We start from the raw sequence: 20384 nt of genomic DNA, 5'->3' as shown, positions 1-20384 counted from the left end.
TTTCCATTATTTTCTATTCATTAATCTACTTTTAATAAACCTCTTACATCCCACATTAATTTGAAAAAGTACCATCATACTTTCCTTAAAACATGTCAATAGTTTGATCACTTCTCACAACATGACTGCTTCCATTATGGCCTTAGTATCCACAGTTTATTGAGAGTATAATAAATAGCCCTCATATTTTTTCCATTTCCCAATCCGTGCAAACTATTATTTACACAACAGCCATAGCAGTCCTGTAACTGAGGATACATACATCACATCTCCTCAGTACAAAATCCTCCAAAGATTACATTTTTCAAGCAGAATAAATAAAAAATTTTACAATGTCCTGTATCGTAAGGTAATGGTAATGGTGAGGTCCTGCATTAAAATATATCATTATCACCTATATTTACCCATCATGTCCTCAGCTCCAAACACCTTTGATTCCCACCCCCACCCCAAACATGTCATACTATCATTTAAGAGCTCCTGCACTGACATATTTCTCTCAATATATGTCCAAATGTTACACTCATTCAATTCCTCATGTATTTGCTTAAATGCTATCTTCTCAGAGAGCTCTCCAGGCTAATGTAATTAAAAAAGTACCCCCATTCTGATTACTTATTCTATTTCATTTGCATATAAATCAATATGTTCAGTAATACTGTATTATCCATTACTTATTTTGCCTGTCTTCTGCATCTTTCTAAGGGAATGTAAGACCCATAAACATAGGAATTGTGATTGTTTCATTTAACAATGTATATTTGTTGTCCAGAATGGATATTTCACATAAACTTTATCAGTAACTATTTTGCAACTTTTTCTATGGTAGGAACTTCAGTTACATAGAGAATGGACTATAGAAAGTCCTTAGTTCCATAAAGGGCATTGTTTAGTGGAAGAGACATGAAAACAGATTCTATATGGGGAAAATGGAAGAATGGAACCTAACCAGGACTTGAAACTAAATATAAACTCATATCTGGGGTTTGAGCTGAAGTTAGTCGTCTCTTATTGTTGGACTTGGTTTGAAAAGAAGGAAATAAAATTAGCTTTTGAATTCTAAAGTAGTGTAAGAGCATCTATTTCTTTCATTTGAATCTGATCCTATAAATTAAGCAAAACACTTTGTCACATGGAAAGACCCATAGTACATAGGCTGGTCTCTTCCTTCTCCCCAGGTGTTTGGGTTTGCTAAAGCCACTGAAATGCAAAATACCAGAAATGCATTGGCATTTTTAAAGGGGATTTATTAGGTTACAAATTTACTTTCCTGAGGCCATAAATGTGTCCAAACTAAGGCATCAACAAGAGGATACCTTCACTGACTGAGGAATGGCTGATGGCATCCAGTACACCTCTGTTAGCTGGGTCTAACATGTGTCTGGCATCAGCTCTTGCTTTGCTCCTCTGTTGCATTGCTTTCAGCTTCTGATTACAGTGGCCTTTCCTTAAGCAACTGTGGGTTCTCACTTAGCTTCTCCAGGAAAAAATGTGGACTTCACCTCTTAGCTCAGCAACTGCAAATGTTTGGTTTCAAAGGCTGTCTCCAAAATGTCTCTGAGTGGTTTCTCTCTAAGAGTTTCTTTGCTGTCTTCAAAATGTCTCTGCCTTTGATCCTTTTATAGAGGATGCCAGTAAATCAATTAAGACCAACCTTGAATGGGTGAGGTCACACCTCCATGGAAATAATCTAATCAAAATGTCCTACCCACAATTGGGTGGGTAACATCTCCATGGAAACAACCCAGTCAAAAGATCCCAACCACAATAAGCTTGTACCTCACAGAGTGCATCAAAAGAACATAGTCTTTCCTGAGGTACACAATAGTCTCAAACCAGTGTACCAGGTTTCATTGCTTCCAGCTTCTGGCTTCAGTGGTTTATTCTCCTCATCTCTGTGTGTTTCTCTCTTTTAGCTTCTGTATCTCTTATCTTCTGTAGGTCTTTCTCTCTAACAGTCTCTGGCTTTTCTCTCTCAGCTTCTCTGTCTCTCTTGCCTTTTCTGTGGCTTTTTTCTGTGTCTTCTCTCTGTCTTTTATCCTCTTATAAAGAACTCCAGTAAGAGGATTAAGACCCACCTAGAATGAGGTAGTTTACATCTCAACTTATGATACTACTCACAAAAATATCCTACTTAAAATGGGTCCACTTCAAGGGGAATGAATTAGCTTTAAGAGCATGCTTTTCTGGGGACCATAGAGCTTCAAACCACCAGAATAGGCCAGTAATTTGAAATACCACAGCATTCTTTAATCATAATTTATAATTTTCTTTCTTTATTAAGCATGGGCATTGGATGCCCTTAATTAGATTCCTGAGTTCCCAAAATCTTGATTCTTTATGACAGTTTTTGACAATTTAATTACTTTTTTAGTGAATGGATGGTGTGCCAGTTTGGATGCATTATGAACCCACAATGACATGCTCTTTGATGTAATCTTGGGGGTGGGCAGATGTATTAATGTTGATTGAGTTGGAATCCTTTGATTATCTCCATGGAGATGTGACTTGATTAACTGAAATGTCTGATTGAGTTATTTCATGGGAGATATGGACACTGCCTTTTTGGGGTGGGTCTTGGTTTAATCACTGGAGTCCTATAAAGGAGCTTGATACTGCACCTCAGAGAGACATTTTGGAGACAGCCATTGAAAGCAAATTTTACTGAAGCTAGCCCAGTTTGCTCCAGAGAAGCTAAGAGAGGAGGAATGCCCCAAGAACAACATTAGAAAAAAGCATAGGAGCTGAGAGAGGAGCTGGAACGCAATCCAGGATCAGCAAATGCCAGCCACATGGCTTTCCAGCTAACAGAGGTTTTCCAGATGCCATTGACCTTCCTTCAATGAAGGTATACTCATGTTTATGCCTTAGTTTGGACACTTTTATGGCCTTCAGACTGTACACTGAAGGCACAGATTATTATCATACAAAATTATTTGAGATCTGCAAGGAAAATAATGTCAATTTTTAATGCTTTTATTTTATTTTATTATATTTTCCATTTTTATTGAGATTTTTCAGATACCATACAATTATCCAAAGATCCAAAGTGTACAATCACTTGCCCCTGGGTACCCTCATACAGCTGTGTATCCATCACACTGAATTTTTGTTCAATTTTTAGAAACTTTTCATTACTCCAGACAAGAAATAAAGTGAAAGATGAAAAAAGAGAAAAAGAAAAGGAAACTCTAATCCTCCCCTATCCCTAACCAATGCCACTCAATTGTTGACTCCTACTATTGATATAGTACATTTGTTACTGTTTATGAAAAAATGTTGAAAAACTGCTAACTGTAGTATATAGTTTGTAATAGGTATATAGTTCTTCCCTATATGCCCCTCTATTATTAACTTCTAATTGTATTGTCATACATTTGGTCTGGTTCATGGAAGTGATTTCTAGTATTTGTACAGTTGATCATGGATATTGCCCACCAAAGGATTGTTTTATACATTCCCATCTTTTGACCTCCAACTTTCCTTCTGGTGACATATATGACTCTGAGCTTCCCCTTTCCACCTCATTCACACTCCATTCAGCGCCGTTAATTATTCTCACATCTTGCTACCAAAACCCCTGTTCATTTCCAAACATTTAAGTTTATCCTAATTGAACACTCTGCTCATACTAAGCAACCACTCCCCATTCTTAAGCCTTGTCCTATATCTTGGTACCTTATATTTCATGTCTATGAGTTTACATATTATAATTAGTTCCTATCAGTGAGACCCTGCAATAATTGTCCTAATGTGTCTGGCTTATTTGACTCAGTATATTGTCCTCGAGGTTTTGTCATCAAACCATTTTTTTTTTAATTATGGTTTTGTTCACTCACCATACATTCCATCCCAGGTAAATAATTGATGGTTTTCTGCATGATCATGCATTTATGTGTTCACCACCTTCACCAGTATCTATATAAGAGCATCTACATTTCTTCCACAAGGCAGGAGGGAGAGTCAAAGAAGGTAGATAGGCAAAAGAAAGAGGAAAAAAAATGACAGCTAGGAAGCAGCAAAAGGAAAAATAACCTTCAATCAAACTAGAATAAAGAATCAGACAATACCACCAATGTCAAGTGTCTAACATGCCTCCCCTATCCCCCCCTCTTATCCGCATTCACCTTGGTATATCACCTTTGTTACATTAAAGGAAGCATAATACAAATGATTCTATTAGTTACAGTCTCTAGTTTATGCTGATTGCATCCCTCCCCCAATACCTCCCCATTTTTAACACCTTGCAAGGTTGACATTTGCTTGTTCTCCCTCGTAAAAGAACATATTTGTACATTTTATCACAATTGTTGAATACTCTAGATTTCACCAAGTTACACAGTCCCAGTCGTTAGCTTTCCTCCTTTCTTGTGGTGTCTCACATGCTCCCCACCTTCCTCTCTCAACCGTATTCATAGTTACCTTTGTTCAGTGTACTTACATTGTTGTGCTACCATCTCCCAAAATTGTGTTCCAAACCATGCACTCCTGTCTTCTATCATCCTGTAGTGCTCCCTTTAGCATTTCCTGTAGGACAGGTGTCTTGTTCACAAAGTCTCTCATTGTCTGTTTGTCCGAAAATATTTTGAGCTCTCCCTCATATTTGAAGGACAGCTTTGCTGGATACAGGATTCTTGGTTGGTGGTTTTTCTCTTTCAGTATCTTAAATATATCACACCACTTCCTTCTTGCCTCCATGGTTTCTGCTGAGACATCCACACATAGTCTTATTAAGTTTCCTTTGTATGTGATGGATCGCTTTTCTTCTGCCTCTTGAGATCTGCTGTTGTATGTTTTCATTGTGTCTTTCATCTCTTGTGTTGTGCCTTTCATTTTCATAGATTCCACTAGTTGTTTTTTTGAACTTTTGATTTCTGCCATATACATGCCCAGTGCTTCCTTTACAGCCTCTATCTCTTTTGCAATATCCTCTCTAAACTTTTTGAATTGATTTAGCATTAGTTGTTTAAATTCCTGTATCTCAGTTGAAGTGTACGTTTGTTCCTTTGACTGGGCCATAACTTTGTTTTTCTTAGTGTAGGTTGTAATTTTCTGTTGTCTAGGCATGGTTTCCTTGGTTATGCAAATCAGGTTTTCCCAGACCAGAACAGGCTCAGGTCCCAGAGGGAAGAAATATTCAGTATCTGGTGTCCCTGTGGGTGTGTCTTAGAAAATCGCTCCACCCTTTGATGCCTCAGGTCACTGTGCTTTTCTGCCCAGCAGGTGATGCCTGTTAGCCTATAATTCTTGACTGGTATGAGGAGGTATGGCCGTGTTCCCCCAGGCTCTGGGGTCTGGTTCTGAATGGAAAGGGCCCCACCCCTTTCCTCCTAGAGAAGACAGACCCCTCAGGTGGAGGTCATTAGCATTTCAATGGTCTCACTCTCTGCTTGTGCTGTCTCCACCCTTCCCCAAGTCACAGCCCTGGAAACTGAAAATGACTGGGGCTTTCTCCACTGAGGCAAAGAAGAAACAGATAGTCCCCTTCAGACCCAGTCCAAGGTGACCCTCTGGCTCTCCTTGGTCAGTCGTCACCCAAAGCCTCTGTCTGTTTTTTGGGGATGCGTACCTGTAGTGAGCAGTTCACACTCACTACTTAAAACCCCAGTTGGAGCTCAGCTGAGCTGTATTCGCTTGCTGGGAGAGAGCTTCTCTCTGGCACCATGAGGCTTTGCAGCTCAGGCTATGGGGGAGGGGGTCTCATGACTTGGTTCCACAGGTTTTACTTACAGATTTTATGCTGTGTTCTCGGGCATTCCTCCCAATTCGGGTTGGTGTATGATGAGTGGATGGTCTCATTTGTCCCCCCGCAGTTATTCTGGATTATTTACTAGTTGTTTCTGGTATTTGTAGTTGTTCCAGGGGGACTACTTAGCTTCCACTCCTCTCTATGCTGCCATCTTGCCCGAGTCCAATAATGTCAATTTTACAAAACTCTTCTGCACATAAAAAATAGAGAATACATCCCAATTTAGTTTATTGCAATAACTTTACTCTGATGCCTAAAATATGTGACTACATTTTAGACAAAAATAAAACAACAGAGAATAACCCCAGGAAAATAGATACAAAAATGTAAACAATATTTTACCAAATTCATGCTACTTATATGTGAAACTGATAATGCTTCATGAAAAAGATGGGTTTGTTTCTAGAATACAAATTTAGCTTACCGTTCAAACATCAATAATGTAATTCTTTATATTAACAAGCTTAAAAAAGATAAACATAAGACCATTTCAAAGCACATAGAAAAAACATTTAAAAATATCCAACACTCATTAAAGAGAAGAAGATTCAGCAAACTAATATTAGAATGGAATTTCCTCAAATTAAAAGAAGACATCTATGGAAAATGTATAATTAAAAACCTGTGCAATAATAAGAAAATAAATATTTTATTAAATAAGAAACACAAAGACACAAAAATGTACACTCATTAACATATGCAAACATACATACACATTCCTAGAAATATATGCATGAACATACACATATAATCAATGATAGATAGATGGGTAGATGTATAGATACATGGAAAAATGGATGACAGATAAATGGATAAGTAGAGAGATAGATAGATAGTTAGATAATAGATAGTTGTTGAAGCAAAAATGAAAAATATGTTAAAATCTTTCAGTGTTAGTGTGCTGATTTGGATGTATTATGTCCCATAAAATGCCATATTCTTTAATGCAGTCTTGTGGGGGCAGATATATTACTGTTGATTAGGCTGGAATATTTGGATTACATTGTTTCCATGGAGAAATGACCCACTGAGTTGTGGGTAATAGCTTTGATTAGATTATTTCCACAGAGGTGTGGCCCTGCGCATTCAGTGTGGATCTTGATTAGTTTACTGGAGTCCTGTAAGAGCTCAGAGACATGGGGCTTGCTGCTGTAGCCAAGAGAGACATTTTATAGATGGTCTTTGAAAGTAGACTTTTGCTAGTCCAGAATTTGCCTAGGAGAAACTGAGAGAGCACACCAGATGCCTGGAAAGAAACATCCTGGGAGAAAGCCATTTTGAAACCAGAACCCTAAGCAGATGATAGACATGTGCCTGTGCCTTCACAGATGATGGAGTTTTTCCAGAGGCCAACAGTGTTCATCACTGTAGGTACCCTATTGTTGATGCCTCTGTTTGGACATTTTTATGGCCTTAGGACTATAACTTTGTAGCCAAATAAACCCCCTTTATAAAAGGCAATCCATTTCTGGTATTTTGCATAATGGCAGCATTCACAAACTGGAAGAGTTAGGTATCTAAATTATAATTGCACTATTCATAAAGCTTTTTTTATATACATAGTAATACAAAATATACAGAAACATTTGGAATCCACATTTAAAAGCATAGTTCCATGAAAGTCTTTATGCTTACTGTTGGTTCAGGCTGAAACAGGGATTGTAAAGTCCAGATTCCATAGGGCAGGCCTCAGGTTGGGAATTACGATGAAGGTTCTGATGGATTTCTCAGGAGAAATTTCCTGGCAGAAATAAAGATAGAAAATCTCTGTCTCTCTGTCTCTGTCTCTGTCTCTGTCTCTGTCTCTCTCTCTCTCTCTCTCTCTCTATCTCTTTCTCTATGTGTGTGTATATATATATACACATATACACACATATACATACACACACATATCTATGAATACTGTACATATGTGTATGTTTGTGAGTGTGCGTACTTGTGCATTTGTGTGTGTTATTTGTAGGATGTGGATTTATTTTCAAAATCCCAAATTTGAAAATTTGGAGTCATGTTATTTATACTGGCTTTGTGTGCTAAAAATCTATCACATGATACTACATGAAAGCAATTGGCTATGCTGATTTCTGTGTCAGAATATGTTTCTGATAAACCTGGGTGGAAAAATGCAATTTAACGGAGCTGAATGAATCTATCCTAACAGGAATCACAGACTGGCCTGACTTACAGACTCCATTATTTGGATTATTCCTCATCATCTATGTGATCTCAGTGGTGGGCAACTTGGGCATGACCATCCCCACCAAGATGGACTCCAGGCTACAAACACCTGTGAAACTTTTCCTCAGAAACCTGGCTGTCACTGACCTTGGTATACAACTAAGGGACCCAAAATGTTAGCAAATTATGTTGTAGATGAAAATAATATCTCCTTATATTTTTTTGCACAACACAGTTTATTTGTAGTATTCATCATTAGTGAACTTCCATTCTCTTGGCAATTCCCTGTGGCCACTATGCCCAAGGATACCAGATAAATATTCTCCAACATATAGGTACTGTTCTATTTGCAGAAGAAAAAAAAAAGGAGGCTATAAAGGAAAGAATAACTCATCAGTGATGTGACTGTGCTGCAGAAAGAACCTATAGTAGAGTACTTGTTATTGTGGTGTAGCAAAAGGAATTCAGAAACAGATAGCTTAACAAAATGAGAAGTATCATTCTTGGTTATAGCCATGCAGAATTTAGCTGACCAGAATTTGTGGATGGATCTTTTCCACAAGGTAATCCTGGGGCCCAGGTTTCTTCCATGGTGTTGTTCTGCTGTCTCCCAATATGCTGTCTTCTACTGCAGGGCTGAAGAAATGTGGAGAGTGCTTGCTCATGTGGAAAGTTTTTAAGGATTAATTCAAATTTTAAATAGATATAGGCCTGATCAGGTTATCCATTCTTCTGGTGTGATAAAATTTAAGAAATTATACAACTCATCTAAATTATACAATTTCTCAACAAAATGTTTTTATAATATTGTCTTCTTTTCATGTTGTGGAGACAATTGTCTCCCTTCTTTCATTCCTTATATTGGTAATTTGTGTCTTTTCTCTTTTCAATGGTTATTATAGAGATTGCCTGAATTAATATATGTACATATTTACACAATTGTTCAGTACCTAATAAGCTAATAGTAATAACTATTGCTACTAAATTTACTTATTGAGATATCATACATTCAATAAATATTCTCTAAATAAACTACATGTTCCAGATACTATTCTTGCCCTGTTCATATAATTGGGAGAGAAAATAGACACATCTGTCATTATGTGAATGACAGTGCCAGTATAGTGGCAGATTTGCAAAGTGATCAGATATCAACACAGCAAATATTAAATGATAACTCTGTTAAGTGATATGAAAGAGAGGCCCAAGCAGGGATGGGAGAGTCAAGTAATTTTTTCTTGAGGAAATGATAATTTTGAGCAGAGATATGAAGAGTGAAGGCTTACTAACTTGAGAGTTAACTACATTATTCCACATTTATCTGAACAAATAGCAAATCAAGGGGTACTACTTATTCTCACCACTTGGTTTCTACTTTTAGGAAATAAGGTTGGGGGTTGGTGGAATTTCATGCATGTTAACTTGATATCCACTTTGTCTTATTTCTTGAATTAATTATTGGCCAGATATTTTTAGGGATAAGTGAGTGCATCCTTGTTCTTTAAGCTCATCTCTTTCTTTCCAAAGAATGATTATGTTTTGCCAATTTGAATGAGCAACTAAATCATTAAGCAAAGGAACAGCTTGACTGAAACTTTGCCTTGACAATTTTGAAACCTTGATTTGAACCATAAAAACACACAAATGATACTGAAATGCAGCAAGAAATGTAAATTTTATGAGATGGCTATTTAGAAACAGTTTTGAATATTTAATTCTTTTTCCTAGAAAAATCACCTCAAAAGTTAATAATAAAAAAAGTAAATAACTTTATTTCATTATAAGACAAAATGCTCTCTTCATAAAGGTCAGTTTTGTGTTTCTCATTTTTTTTTTATAAATTTAAACCTTTTTTATAGACTTTATGTTTAAGAGCAGAATTTGGCTTAAGTAATATTTCACAGAGTGCAGTGTTCAGTGTTCCCATATATCCAATACATCCTCTCTACCCCCCAAGAGTTCTTCATATCATTATCTTAAATCAGTGTGGTTGTTCTGTTACAATCACACTTTATTTGGAGGTGAGACCAAAGCAAAATATTAATGTGTCTCTTTCAGTACAGCATGCCTCCAACACAACATAATGCCTCATCAGTAAGAAGACTGCCCCTTACTCTGACCTCCTGTGCTTGGAGGAGTCTTTGAAATTATATCAAATGATCACTTGAACGACTGAACACACATGTAATGGAGATGAGAACTAAGATTAAAACATGCATAGCTATGGGTTTAAGCAAATAATAATACTTGCAAACTTGTAAAGCAGGAATATGTATTTGCCTTTTCCATATATTCTTTCTTTCAGTTTCCATTTTAAAAAAAAAATAAAAACAAAAAACATTATATTAAATAAATGTATTGAAATATTTATTTTCTTGATTTCTCATTATAGGAACACATTTAGTGTTACCTATTTTAGTGTTGAAAGTTATATGGGAGAGCATTGGGGAATAATTTAACTTAAACTCACCTCATGACCTAATTTTGTACTAAATGTATAATGGTAAGCTCTCTGCAAAGAATTTTTTTATGTTTTGAAATTTGATAAAATACAGTGTAAAATCAGAACCAGGTCATCTTTGATAATCATATAAAATAATGTAAATAATCATATTAAAGTTTATAAAAAATTTAGTACTTTAAATAAAACTCTAAAGATGATGAGAGTAATGTTTTATGTGTTTTTCCCATAATTAAGAAAATTGGTATTTATTGGCATGATTTGGAAAAGTGCACACTTCTTCAACTTCTAGGTAATTCAGCCAGACATGTTTAATACTGATTTCTTTTACATTCACTGAAGATTGTCCCTAAATGCATCCTTTCTTGAGAATGAAATTCAGCATCCCTGACATACATTGTGAAAGATAATTAATAGCCTGGCTATTACTTTCATAAGATTGTCATGGAACTCTTTGTTTTGATTTGCAAGGTATCAAATCACTCAAACCCACTGCTGCTGGGGTATCTTCATTTATCTGCACTGTTAAAGTCAATTCTTATTATGAATATTTTCAAACATAAAGGAAAATAGAACATTACTATTGTAATCCATTTACCAGCTCTATCACTTAACTAATTACTAAAATCCATCCTGTGTATGGGCATAGTGTAATATAGAGTGACAGAGAGAGAGAGAGAGAGATTAATTGGCTGGGGCATTTGAAAGCAAGTAACAAACATTATTAAACGTCACTCTCTTCATATATCAGCTTTGATCTCATGAGTAAAAGTTTTTTCAGCCTTAATATTTTCACACTTAAAATGAAGTAACACAACTTCCCTAGTGTCATCTGCTGCTAAATAGGACTCCATTAGCCACATGGATGTCTTTTCTGTGAATCAACTCCATCTCTCTCCCATCCGCCCTTCCTCCTTCCTTCCTTCCTCTCTTCCTTCTTTCCTTCCTCTCTCCAGTCCCCTTCCCTCTCTTCTTCCCCTCCCTCCCCCTTTATCATCATACCATTAGAAACATTAGAATTTCTTTAAAAGGGTTGCATAACATTAATGATTATTAATGTGGTTAATATCTTTTTAAATGTTATTAAATATTTGAAGTGTGATAAGGCCTGTTATTTCCTCAAATGTTTTGGCATTATTTCTAGTGATATTTACCTTGTTCCTCTGTCTACCCTATTGATTTAAAATTGAAAATAAGCTATAAATTGCTAAATATATTCAGGACAAAAATCTTTGTCAATATTTCATGATTATGCTGGGCTGTCCCTTCTTGCTTACACCAGGAGCCACAGGATATCAGGTTGTTTTATTATTAGTGTTGGTAAGTTAACACTTTGGTTAGAATTCTGATAGTAAAATCTCTTCAAAAGTATGATCTCTGTTTTGTAACTAACAGGTTAATATTTGGAACAGTTTTCACACATTATGATTATTCTATTCCAAATAAATTTTCCTCACAAATAATAAAATTATTGAATGAAATTCATGATATATTTTCTGTTGCATTTGGACTTAGCCTATATTCTATTTATGCTGTACTTACATCAGTCTATATCATGATAACTATGCCTTTCATTGAAATATATTTACTTCATATTACTTATCTAACATTACAAATATGATATATAATTTACTTTGATGTTATGAATTCACAAAAATAGCATTTTTTCTTAAAATCAATATTAGAGGAGGGAGTTTCATCAAAACTCTGAAATTCATGTTTTATGCAAATATATTATATTATATATTCTATATTATTATATTATATTTTTATAAATACTACATATGTAATGAGAGTAAATGATCATTCATACATGCTTCCTCAGTATAATTTCAGAGAGGAAAGGATAGCAAGCAAATTTAAAAATGTCAAATGAATTCCTCATAATAAGATTCACAGTCTGCCATGAACTGCAGACTCCCTACTTTGGGCTTTTCCTCATTGTTTGCATTGTCTCCATGGTGGGTAACCTTGTTGTTATGGTTAAGTTCATGTTTTAGCTTGGTCATGTTATGGTGTCCAGTCTGGTCAAGCAAGCACTAGCCTAATTGTTACTATGTGGGTATTTCATGGGTTAAATGATCAATAAATTAATTGCATCTATGGCTGATTACATCTACAATCACCTGGGGAGACTGCAGTCAACTGTGACAGAAGTTTCATCCAATCAGTTTAAGGCCTTATAAGAAGTGGTAATATCAGCAGTCAGAGGAGAGAATTTCCATCTCTATTTAAGCCAGCTGCTTCTGCTGGGAATTCAACAAAAACCTTATTCAGAGTTCCCAGATTGCAGCTTGCCTTTCAGAATTTGTACTTGTTCATCCCTATGGTAGTGTGAGACAATTTTTTAAAAAATCTCAGCTATTTACAGATGTATATATAAATATCTCTTGTCAGTTCTGTTTCCCTAGAGAACCCTGGGCTTGATCATCCTCACCATGATATTCTCCAGGCTACCCACATACCCATGTACTTTTTTCTCAGACATCTGACTTTCAAAGATCTTGGCTATGCAACAGCTGTAGGACCCAAAATGTTAATTTTATTGCAGATCAGAATACAATCTTCTTTAATTGGTGTGTAACCCAACTCACTTTCTTCAGTATGTTTATCACAAGTGAATTTTTTTTTTCATTTTCATCTATGACCACTACGTGGCCATCTGTAACGCACTGCTCTATACAGACATTGTGCACAAGCAGCATGCCACTTGCTGATTCCTTCTCTACAGTTTCTTTTCATCTTTGCTAACCAGTATAAAAAATTTCATTCCTTCATCTTGTGGCTATATCATCAGGCATTTCTACTGTGATACTCTGCCCTTGATATCTTTGCTCTGTTCAAACACACATGAAATTAAATTGGTAATTTTGACCTTTTCCTCTTTTAATCTGGTGTCATCACTTCTGACAGTCCTCATGTCCTACATGCTGACCTTTATGGCCATGATCAGGAAGTGTTCTGCAGGGGGCAGGCACAAGGACTTCTCCACATGTGGAGCTCATCTGACAGTGGTGGTTTTATTCTGTGGAACTCTGTTCTTTATGTAGGTGCAGCCCAAATCCAATCATTCATTTGATTCTGATAAAATGACATCTGCAGTTTACATGGTAATTCTCATGCTGGTACACATGATCTGCAGTTTGAGGAAGAAAGAGATGAAAAATGCCTTACACAGGACCTGGAAAATGTGTGCACATGTTCAATTTAAAATTCACTGTAGAATATGGTGGTAATAAATTATATAACAGGCAATGTATACTGTATCAGTCAATCCTTTAGCCTTGTTCTTTCTGTAACCATGGAGATAAGCAAGAATTATTGAAGGAGAAAAATAAAGACAGAAATTCCTTCCATATTGAAATTTGTTCAGGCTGTTTTAGAATCCAACTTGACTGTGATTACAAGGAAGTTCAATTCAGTATGATGATTTATAGTACTCAGTCACTTGAACTTGAGCATATGCCCCTATTCCAAAACTTACAGTCCCACTCTTTCCTTATCTGTTCATTTAATTTTATATGTGACAGCAAGAGAATCTGTTAACTCACAATACTTTGCAATGTTGCAATCGAAAGTATGATCTTGGCAACTCTCTCTCTCTGTCTTTTTCTCTAAATCAGCTCATTGTCTTCTATATTGGTGGATATGATAATTAAGGAAAATCTATATAGGTTAATGAGAGAAGCTTCCTGAATTTTGCATTTTTATTTTTCCTTTCAGAAAGACCTTGTTTCCTATAAGCCTATATTGTCACATCTATTATTACCCTTCCTTACCTCTCTTGAAAACAATTTTTTTAACAAAGTTTTTCACTAGTTTTTTTTTACATCCTTGCACATTTCTGTTTATGATGAATTATGTTTCTTTTCTTTCTTCCTGTGGCTGATTTTTTTCAAATGGGGCTCATAAGAATATATGCCATGTTTTGATTAAGATCCTTTGTTAGCATTGATTTGATAATCTTACTTGGAGGAAGTAAAAGTAGATAATCTCATGGTTTGGACTATGCTGTATGTCTAGTGAGAATGAGGTATAAAATGTACCATTTGTAAACTTGTCATCTACTATAGTTGCTCATTTTGTACTTTTTGTTTATTTATAGTTCTTTTGCTGTTCATAGGAATTAATTTACAAGATTCAGAATCTGAACTGTTTACATGGTCCACCATCATGGAATAAAATTATCAGCATAGTAAATAAATGTTGAATTAATGTAACATTTGAAATAAGAGAAAACACTTACAATATATGGTAATGACAATATAAATATTACTAAATAGTTCATATGGATGTTGTTTTTAATTTTAAGATAAAATTACATAATATATATATAAACATGAGTTATGGACATGTCAATATAAAAAATATTTTAAACCCAAAGAAAATATGTATTTTGGAGAGAGCTAGAGTGAAATATTAATATTAATTATTGGAGGTAGCTGAAATAATGGAAATTTCTCAGTTTTATTTTACTTTCTTTTGCTTATATGGCCTCCCTAAATAAATCATAGTGGATAAATTATAGAAATGATAACATTTCAGAAATGTAATTTTCAAAAAGCTGAAAAATAAGTAACCAGAAGAATAGATAGGATATATCTCCATGTATTCATCCAAGTGAACACATGGATGATACAATTAATAAGTTAAATTATAGCTCAATAGAACAGAGAGAATGAAGCAGGGATGTGGGCAGAATTATTTATTATTAAGAAACAGGAAGAAATCTCAGATTAAGAAATCATAAAGAGTAATATTTGATTCCTCAATCTTTTCTGCTCACTGCAAGATGTAAGATATTGAACATGGCTTCAGTGTTTGCAAACTAATAACATAGTCACACTTTTATATGATTCCGAGGAAATAAACATTCCCCAAATGATGCATTATGCTGGATCATATCCATAGTTTGCTTTTCTCTCTCCCAGTTGATTGCAAAGTTTATGAAATGAAAGGCTTGAGTTTAATAAAGGAATTATAGTATTGCATAATAAGGATATCTCATCCCAGGAGGTGTCCCTGCCATCTAAATGCAGTCCTAGAAAATGATTCCTTAAAGTCAGTAACCACTTCTTTTCTTGTCCAAACAGATGAATTTACAAACTCTTACATGGCTCCTGAAAACTTCACCCAGGTGACTGAGTTTATTCTCATTGGTGTCTCAGTGTCCAGAGCTGCAGATTCCCCTCTTCCTGGTCTTCCTGGTGATCTATGGGCTGACAATGGCAGGGAACCTGGGCGTCATAACCCTCACCAGTGTTGACACTTGACTTCAAAGCCCCATGTATTTTTTCCTCCAACATTTGGGTATTATCAGCCTTGGCAATTCTACCATAATTGACCTTAAAATGCTGATTAATTTCTTGGTAAAGCAGAAAACCACCTCCTACTATGAAAGTTCCACCCAACTGGAACTTTTCATTGTGGTTTCCTGCTTTTCATTGCAGCTGAGATTTTCAGGCTAGCAGTGATGGCCTATGACTGCTATGTGGCCATTTGTAATCCCCTGCTCTACATGGTGGTGGTATCTCAATGGATCTGCCTTCTGCTAGTATGTCTCACAACATCTATAGCTTTTCTACAGCTACTGTGGTTTCATCTTGTGTATTCTCTGTGTCTTATTTTTCTTTCAATGTAATCAATCATTTTTATTGTGATAATGTTCCTCTATTAGCCTTATCCTGCTCTGATACTTAACTTCGCAGAAACAATAGTCTTTATTTCCTCAGCTACAAGTTTGTTTGTCTTCATTACTATAGTTTTTAGTATACTATCTCAACATTGTTTTGTCCTTTCTAAGATATATTCATCAGAAGGAAGGAAAAAGCCTTTTCCACCTGTGCTTTACAATTCATGTGTTTGCAAACTCCAGGGAACCATTCATTAGCTATTGATCAAATGGCTTCAGTGTTTTACACCCTGGTGATAACCACAAATCCCCTAATCTACAGCTTGCAGAATAAGAATGGGAAGGCTGCCATAAAGAAACTCCTGAGAAATTCATGCTATTCCTTTAAATCAATGTCATTTTAGAACCCTACAAGTAATTGAAGAGATGATTGAGGAAGGTTGCAATTATGTCACTGAAAGGCAAAGTTAAGAAGCCAATTTAAAGTTACAAGGAAGATTGTGAATTAAAAGAGGCTAGGATATTGAGAAAATCAAATTAAAAAATGAAATGAAGTTCTTGGAATTGTGCAGTTAATAAACAAATGGGGTATTCACTAACTTTGCCCATGAATAAGCAGGCAGCCAGTTTTGCAACAAATATTTCTAGGAGTCAAAGGAAACATAAGTTAAAAAAATCAAATAAATTTGAATAGAGCAACAAAATATCAATGAGAATATTAAAACAATTTTATTCTTTTGCTTCTTTCTTACCTTGTATCTATATATGGTTTGGTACAGTAAATTATAACATTTCAAATAACTGCAATAGTAGATTGCTAAAATCCTTGTTTCAGCTAAGCTAGCCAGATTGGAACAGTAGGTATTTTTAAAATAAAACTTCCTAACCTTCTCAATATTTTTGAATAGAAAAATTTAAACTATGGTGTTTATATTCTGAATTCTAAGAAACAGAACAGGATAGAAATTATTTTATTCCAATTAATAGAATTTATGCATTTGTATGAAAGACACAGGGCACTATCAGTTTACATGTTTTCATGCTGGATATTTCATGTTGGATATATTTGATTAACAAATTTAGTCAATTTGGAAAAGACTCTCATTTCTCTCTACTGTTAGTATCAGTATTATATTGTAGCTGTAGTAAATATGTTGGATTTTGTTATTCTTGAACATTTATTGGACTGTATTCAGGAATGTTCCTAATGTAATAAAAGGAAAAATTATTTTGTTTAAGAATTTTGTTCTGTTTTTTATATCTTTCTTGAGCAGTCAGTGTAAATCAAAATCTATTTTACCACTGTGATTATATACAGGTTAGCAGGCTATACCTCAGACATAAAATTATAATCACCAAGTAAAGATTAATGAATCATGTGTTTAATAAGCTTCAGAGGGAATATGATATTAACAAATAGCAAAGACTAGAACAGAAGAAATATATGACCAATCAAATTAGCATTCTATGGAAATGTTCATTTTACTTATAAGTGGTTTCCAGTGCTGAGTAGCTTCTTCAGCCATAGACATCAAAACTTTAGTCATAATACTTATATTGGAAAAGAAGTGTAATTATTTAAGACAGAATTAGACTCAAAGGTTGAAAATTGTAATTTAGTATCTTTGAGTTTGCCTTAATATTGACATCTTTAGTGCAGTTTTTATGTCAATCTTTTCTTCCCCTTGGTTAGAGAATGGAAAAGTAGGAGAAAGCTATCTTGGTGTTATTGGAGATTTTGAGTTAATGTGTATCATATTATTCAGCCCACATTCAATACCATTTTCCAGTTTGTTTTGTTATATTTCCATCTTAATATACATTTGGCACACATAAAATTTTAATTTCATATAATATTATAAAATATATCGCCAGTATGTTTTTTAGTATATAGGGTCAACTTTGGATCCTGATGAAGTATTTCCTAGTTAGGTCTTCTATTGAAACATGGAATAAGGGTGACATGATAAAAATGAATATTTACCACATCAAATGAATTATTTTATCAGCTATTAAGATGGTCCTCAAATGCTAATCTTTGGATTCAAAAACCAGTGCTTCCAAGATAATTGAATTTTGTGTAGCCAAATAGGACCAATGAAATATGTGAGATTCAGCCAGATTTATTATAGGCTAGGATGGAAGCTTTTTAGTTCATTTTCAAGTCAAGTAAGTTAAATAAAATAATTATTTCTCAATATAAACATTGTTGGTTCAAAATGTGATAATAAATTAATGTAATAATGCATATGTGTACATGTATCCATGCTGGGCATTTCCAGTGAAGGAGAATGATTATCATTTTACTGTCAAATGTTTGAACCACTAGACCAGCCATGTACCTGATGCTTTGAAAAAATGCCAGTAATCACTTGACTTCATTTAGACCCTGAAGTAGTGAATGTTAAAACGCTCAGTTTAATGATAAAGTTTTATCAAGTCTATGTGCTTTTAAATTTTGTGTTGTACAAACTAATAGTGACCCATCTGCAACTTTATTTGGAAGGAGATTTCTGAGTTTCTTTCTTAATCTTCAGAAGTTTCTTTAAAAAATCAAGAGTAAATATTCCCCAATCCTGTCTGATTTATAACTCCTCTCTGCTTTCAATCAGGGGAATTGGGTTTCATCTGTTTCTTTCATTTGCTGTTTGCATTTTAAAAAGTGTCATGCTAAAAAAAAAAGTAGAAAAGAAAATTTCTAGAGGAATTAAGATGAAACACTGCAGAATCACTATATCTTTAAATGTATAAACACCTCTTTTGCCAAGTAAGTACAAAGAGGTAGTCTTGTAGGAAATATAGAGAGAAGAAATGAGAGGTTAAAGAAGGAAGAAGTATTTCCTCATGCTGGTAATTTAAAAAACATATTGTTTCATGCCAAACAGTATGATATGAGAGGGTATGTTCAAATGTAGCATCATTTATGAAAATAGAATCAAAATATGAATGGGGTGAGATGGAAAATCAAAAGAGGATAAGCTGGAGAATAGAGAGGAATTGCATGAAAAATATACAGTATAGTATGTGCTATGCTGTATTTTCTATGCATTCATGGCTTAAATATCACTTAAGGATCATACATAATCAGAAAGACTTCCTAAAAGAGCAACATATTACAGTGACAAGCAATACAGCACAAGAATCCAGTGTGGTATTTCTGGTATGTGACTTGGGCACATTAACCACTGAGGGAAGGAAAGAATTGGGAACCAACATATCAAACAGAAACCTCTCCTGAAAGCTGGTGGCTTCTAATGTCCAGCACACTCATCAGAATCTGCCTATTACTATAGTGGCCAAATAATTCCCTTAAGGAAAAAAGAAGAAAAAGATTATGATCTGTGGAAATGTAACATTGAAATGATTCTTAGACCAAAGTCAAATATCATCACAATTCCTAAAACAGGAAAAGATTATGAGCTATTTACCATCTCCCATGACCACAGTTTTGAGACAAAAAAAAATCATTTCTGATTGTAAATTGATTTATGGCAAAAGTCTTAATTAAAATCAGTAATAAAAATGGAAAGGACTTAAATTTCCAGATATATTTTTTAGGAAGTATTCTATATTTCTACCAATGTGCTAAGTAATGTAGTATAGACTTTATGTTGTTGAATGATCATAACAATCTGTTCATTCTTTTAACCCTATTTAAAATAACATTTTCATTTTAAAGCATTTTTGCAGGTAAGGTAACTGAATCTTTGGGAAGATTAAATAAATTGCCAAGGTCTTACAACTGATAAATGACACAGATGGGATTCAAACCATGAGTTTGACTCAAAAGCCCACACTCTTAACCATTACATAAAACAGCAAAAACATAAAATCTAATTTGGTTCATAGTTTCATTACACAAAATTCAGTGGTATTTCAATATTTGTAGAATGGGTGAGGTGATAAATAGGCTATAGATTTTATATCAGCTGAATAAATTTAGACTTAATAATAACATCAAAAAATCCCAATATAGTTACTTTATGGTGCTTTTAACAGTTTTCTTGAGGTTTAATTTATATACCATAAAAATCCATCATTCTAGAGATAAATGGATTATAAGCAAATTTATTTGAGTAAATTTGCAGAGTTGCACACCCATCATCATTATCTATTTCTAAATTTGTAAGTTAACAAAATCAATGGCTTTAAATAATGTATAGTCATGTAAAAATAACCATGATCCACTTATAAAATATTACTTTCCCCACAAAAATTTCCCTCATGCCAATTTCTAGTTAATTCTCACTCCCACATACAGGTCCAGGCAACCACTGATCTTCATTCTGTCTCACGGATTTGCTTTTGGGGAATTTTCAGATAAAAAAAATCATATAATTTGTATTCTTTTGTGTCTGGCATCT

At 34.6% G+C, this 20384-nt stretch overlaps 1 pseudogene; it reads left to right on the top strand.

The window, feature by feature from the left end:
* The first annotated feature begins 7861 nt into the window (after positions 1 to 7861).
* LOC119511332 lies at positions 7862 to 15654 on the top strand (annotated as a pseudogene).
* The last annotated feature ends 4730 nt before the right edge of the window (positions 15655 to 20384 follow it).

This window comes from Choloepus didactylus, chromosome 16, assembly GCF_015220235.1.
Source record: "Choloepus didactylus isolate mChoDid1 chromosome 16, mChoDid1.pri, whole genome shotgun sequence".
Classification (NCBI taxonomy): Eukaryota; Metazoa; Chordata; class Mammalia; order Pilosa; family Megalonychidae; genus Choloepus; species Choloepus didactylus.
The sequence above is the reverse complement of the archived record's forward strand: the minus strand, read 5'-3'. Positions and strand labels throughout refer to the sequence as shown.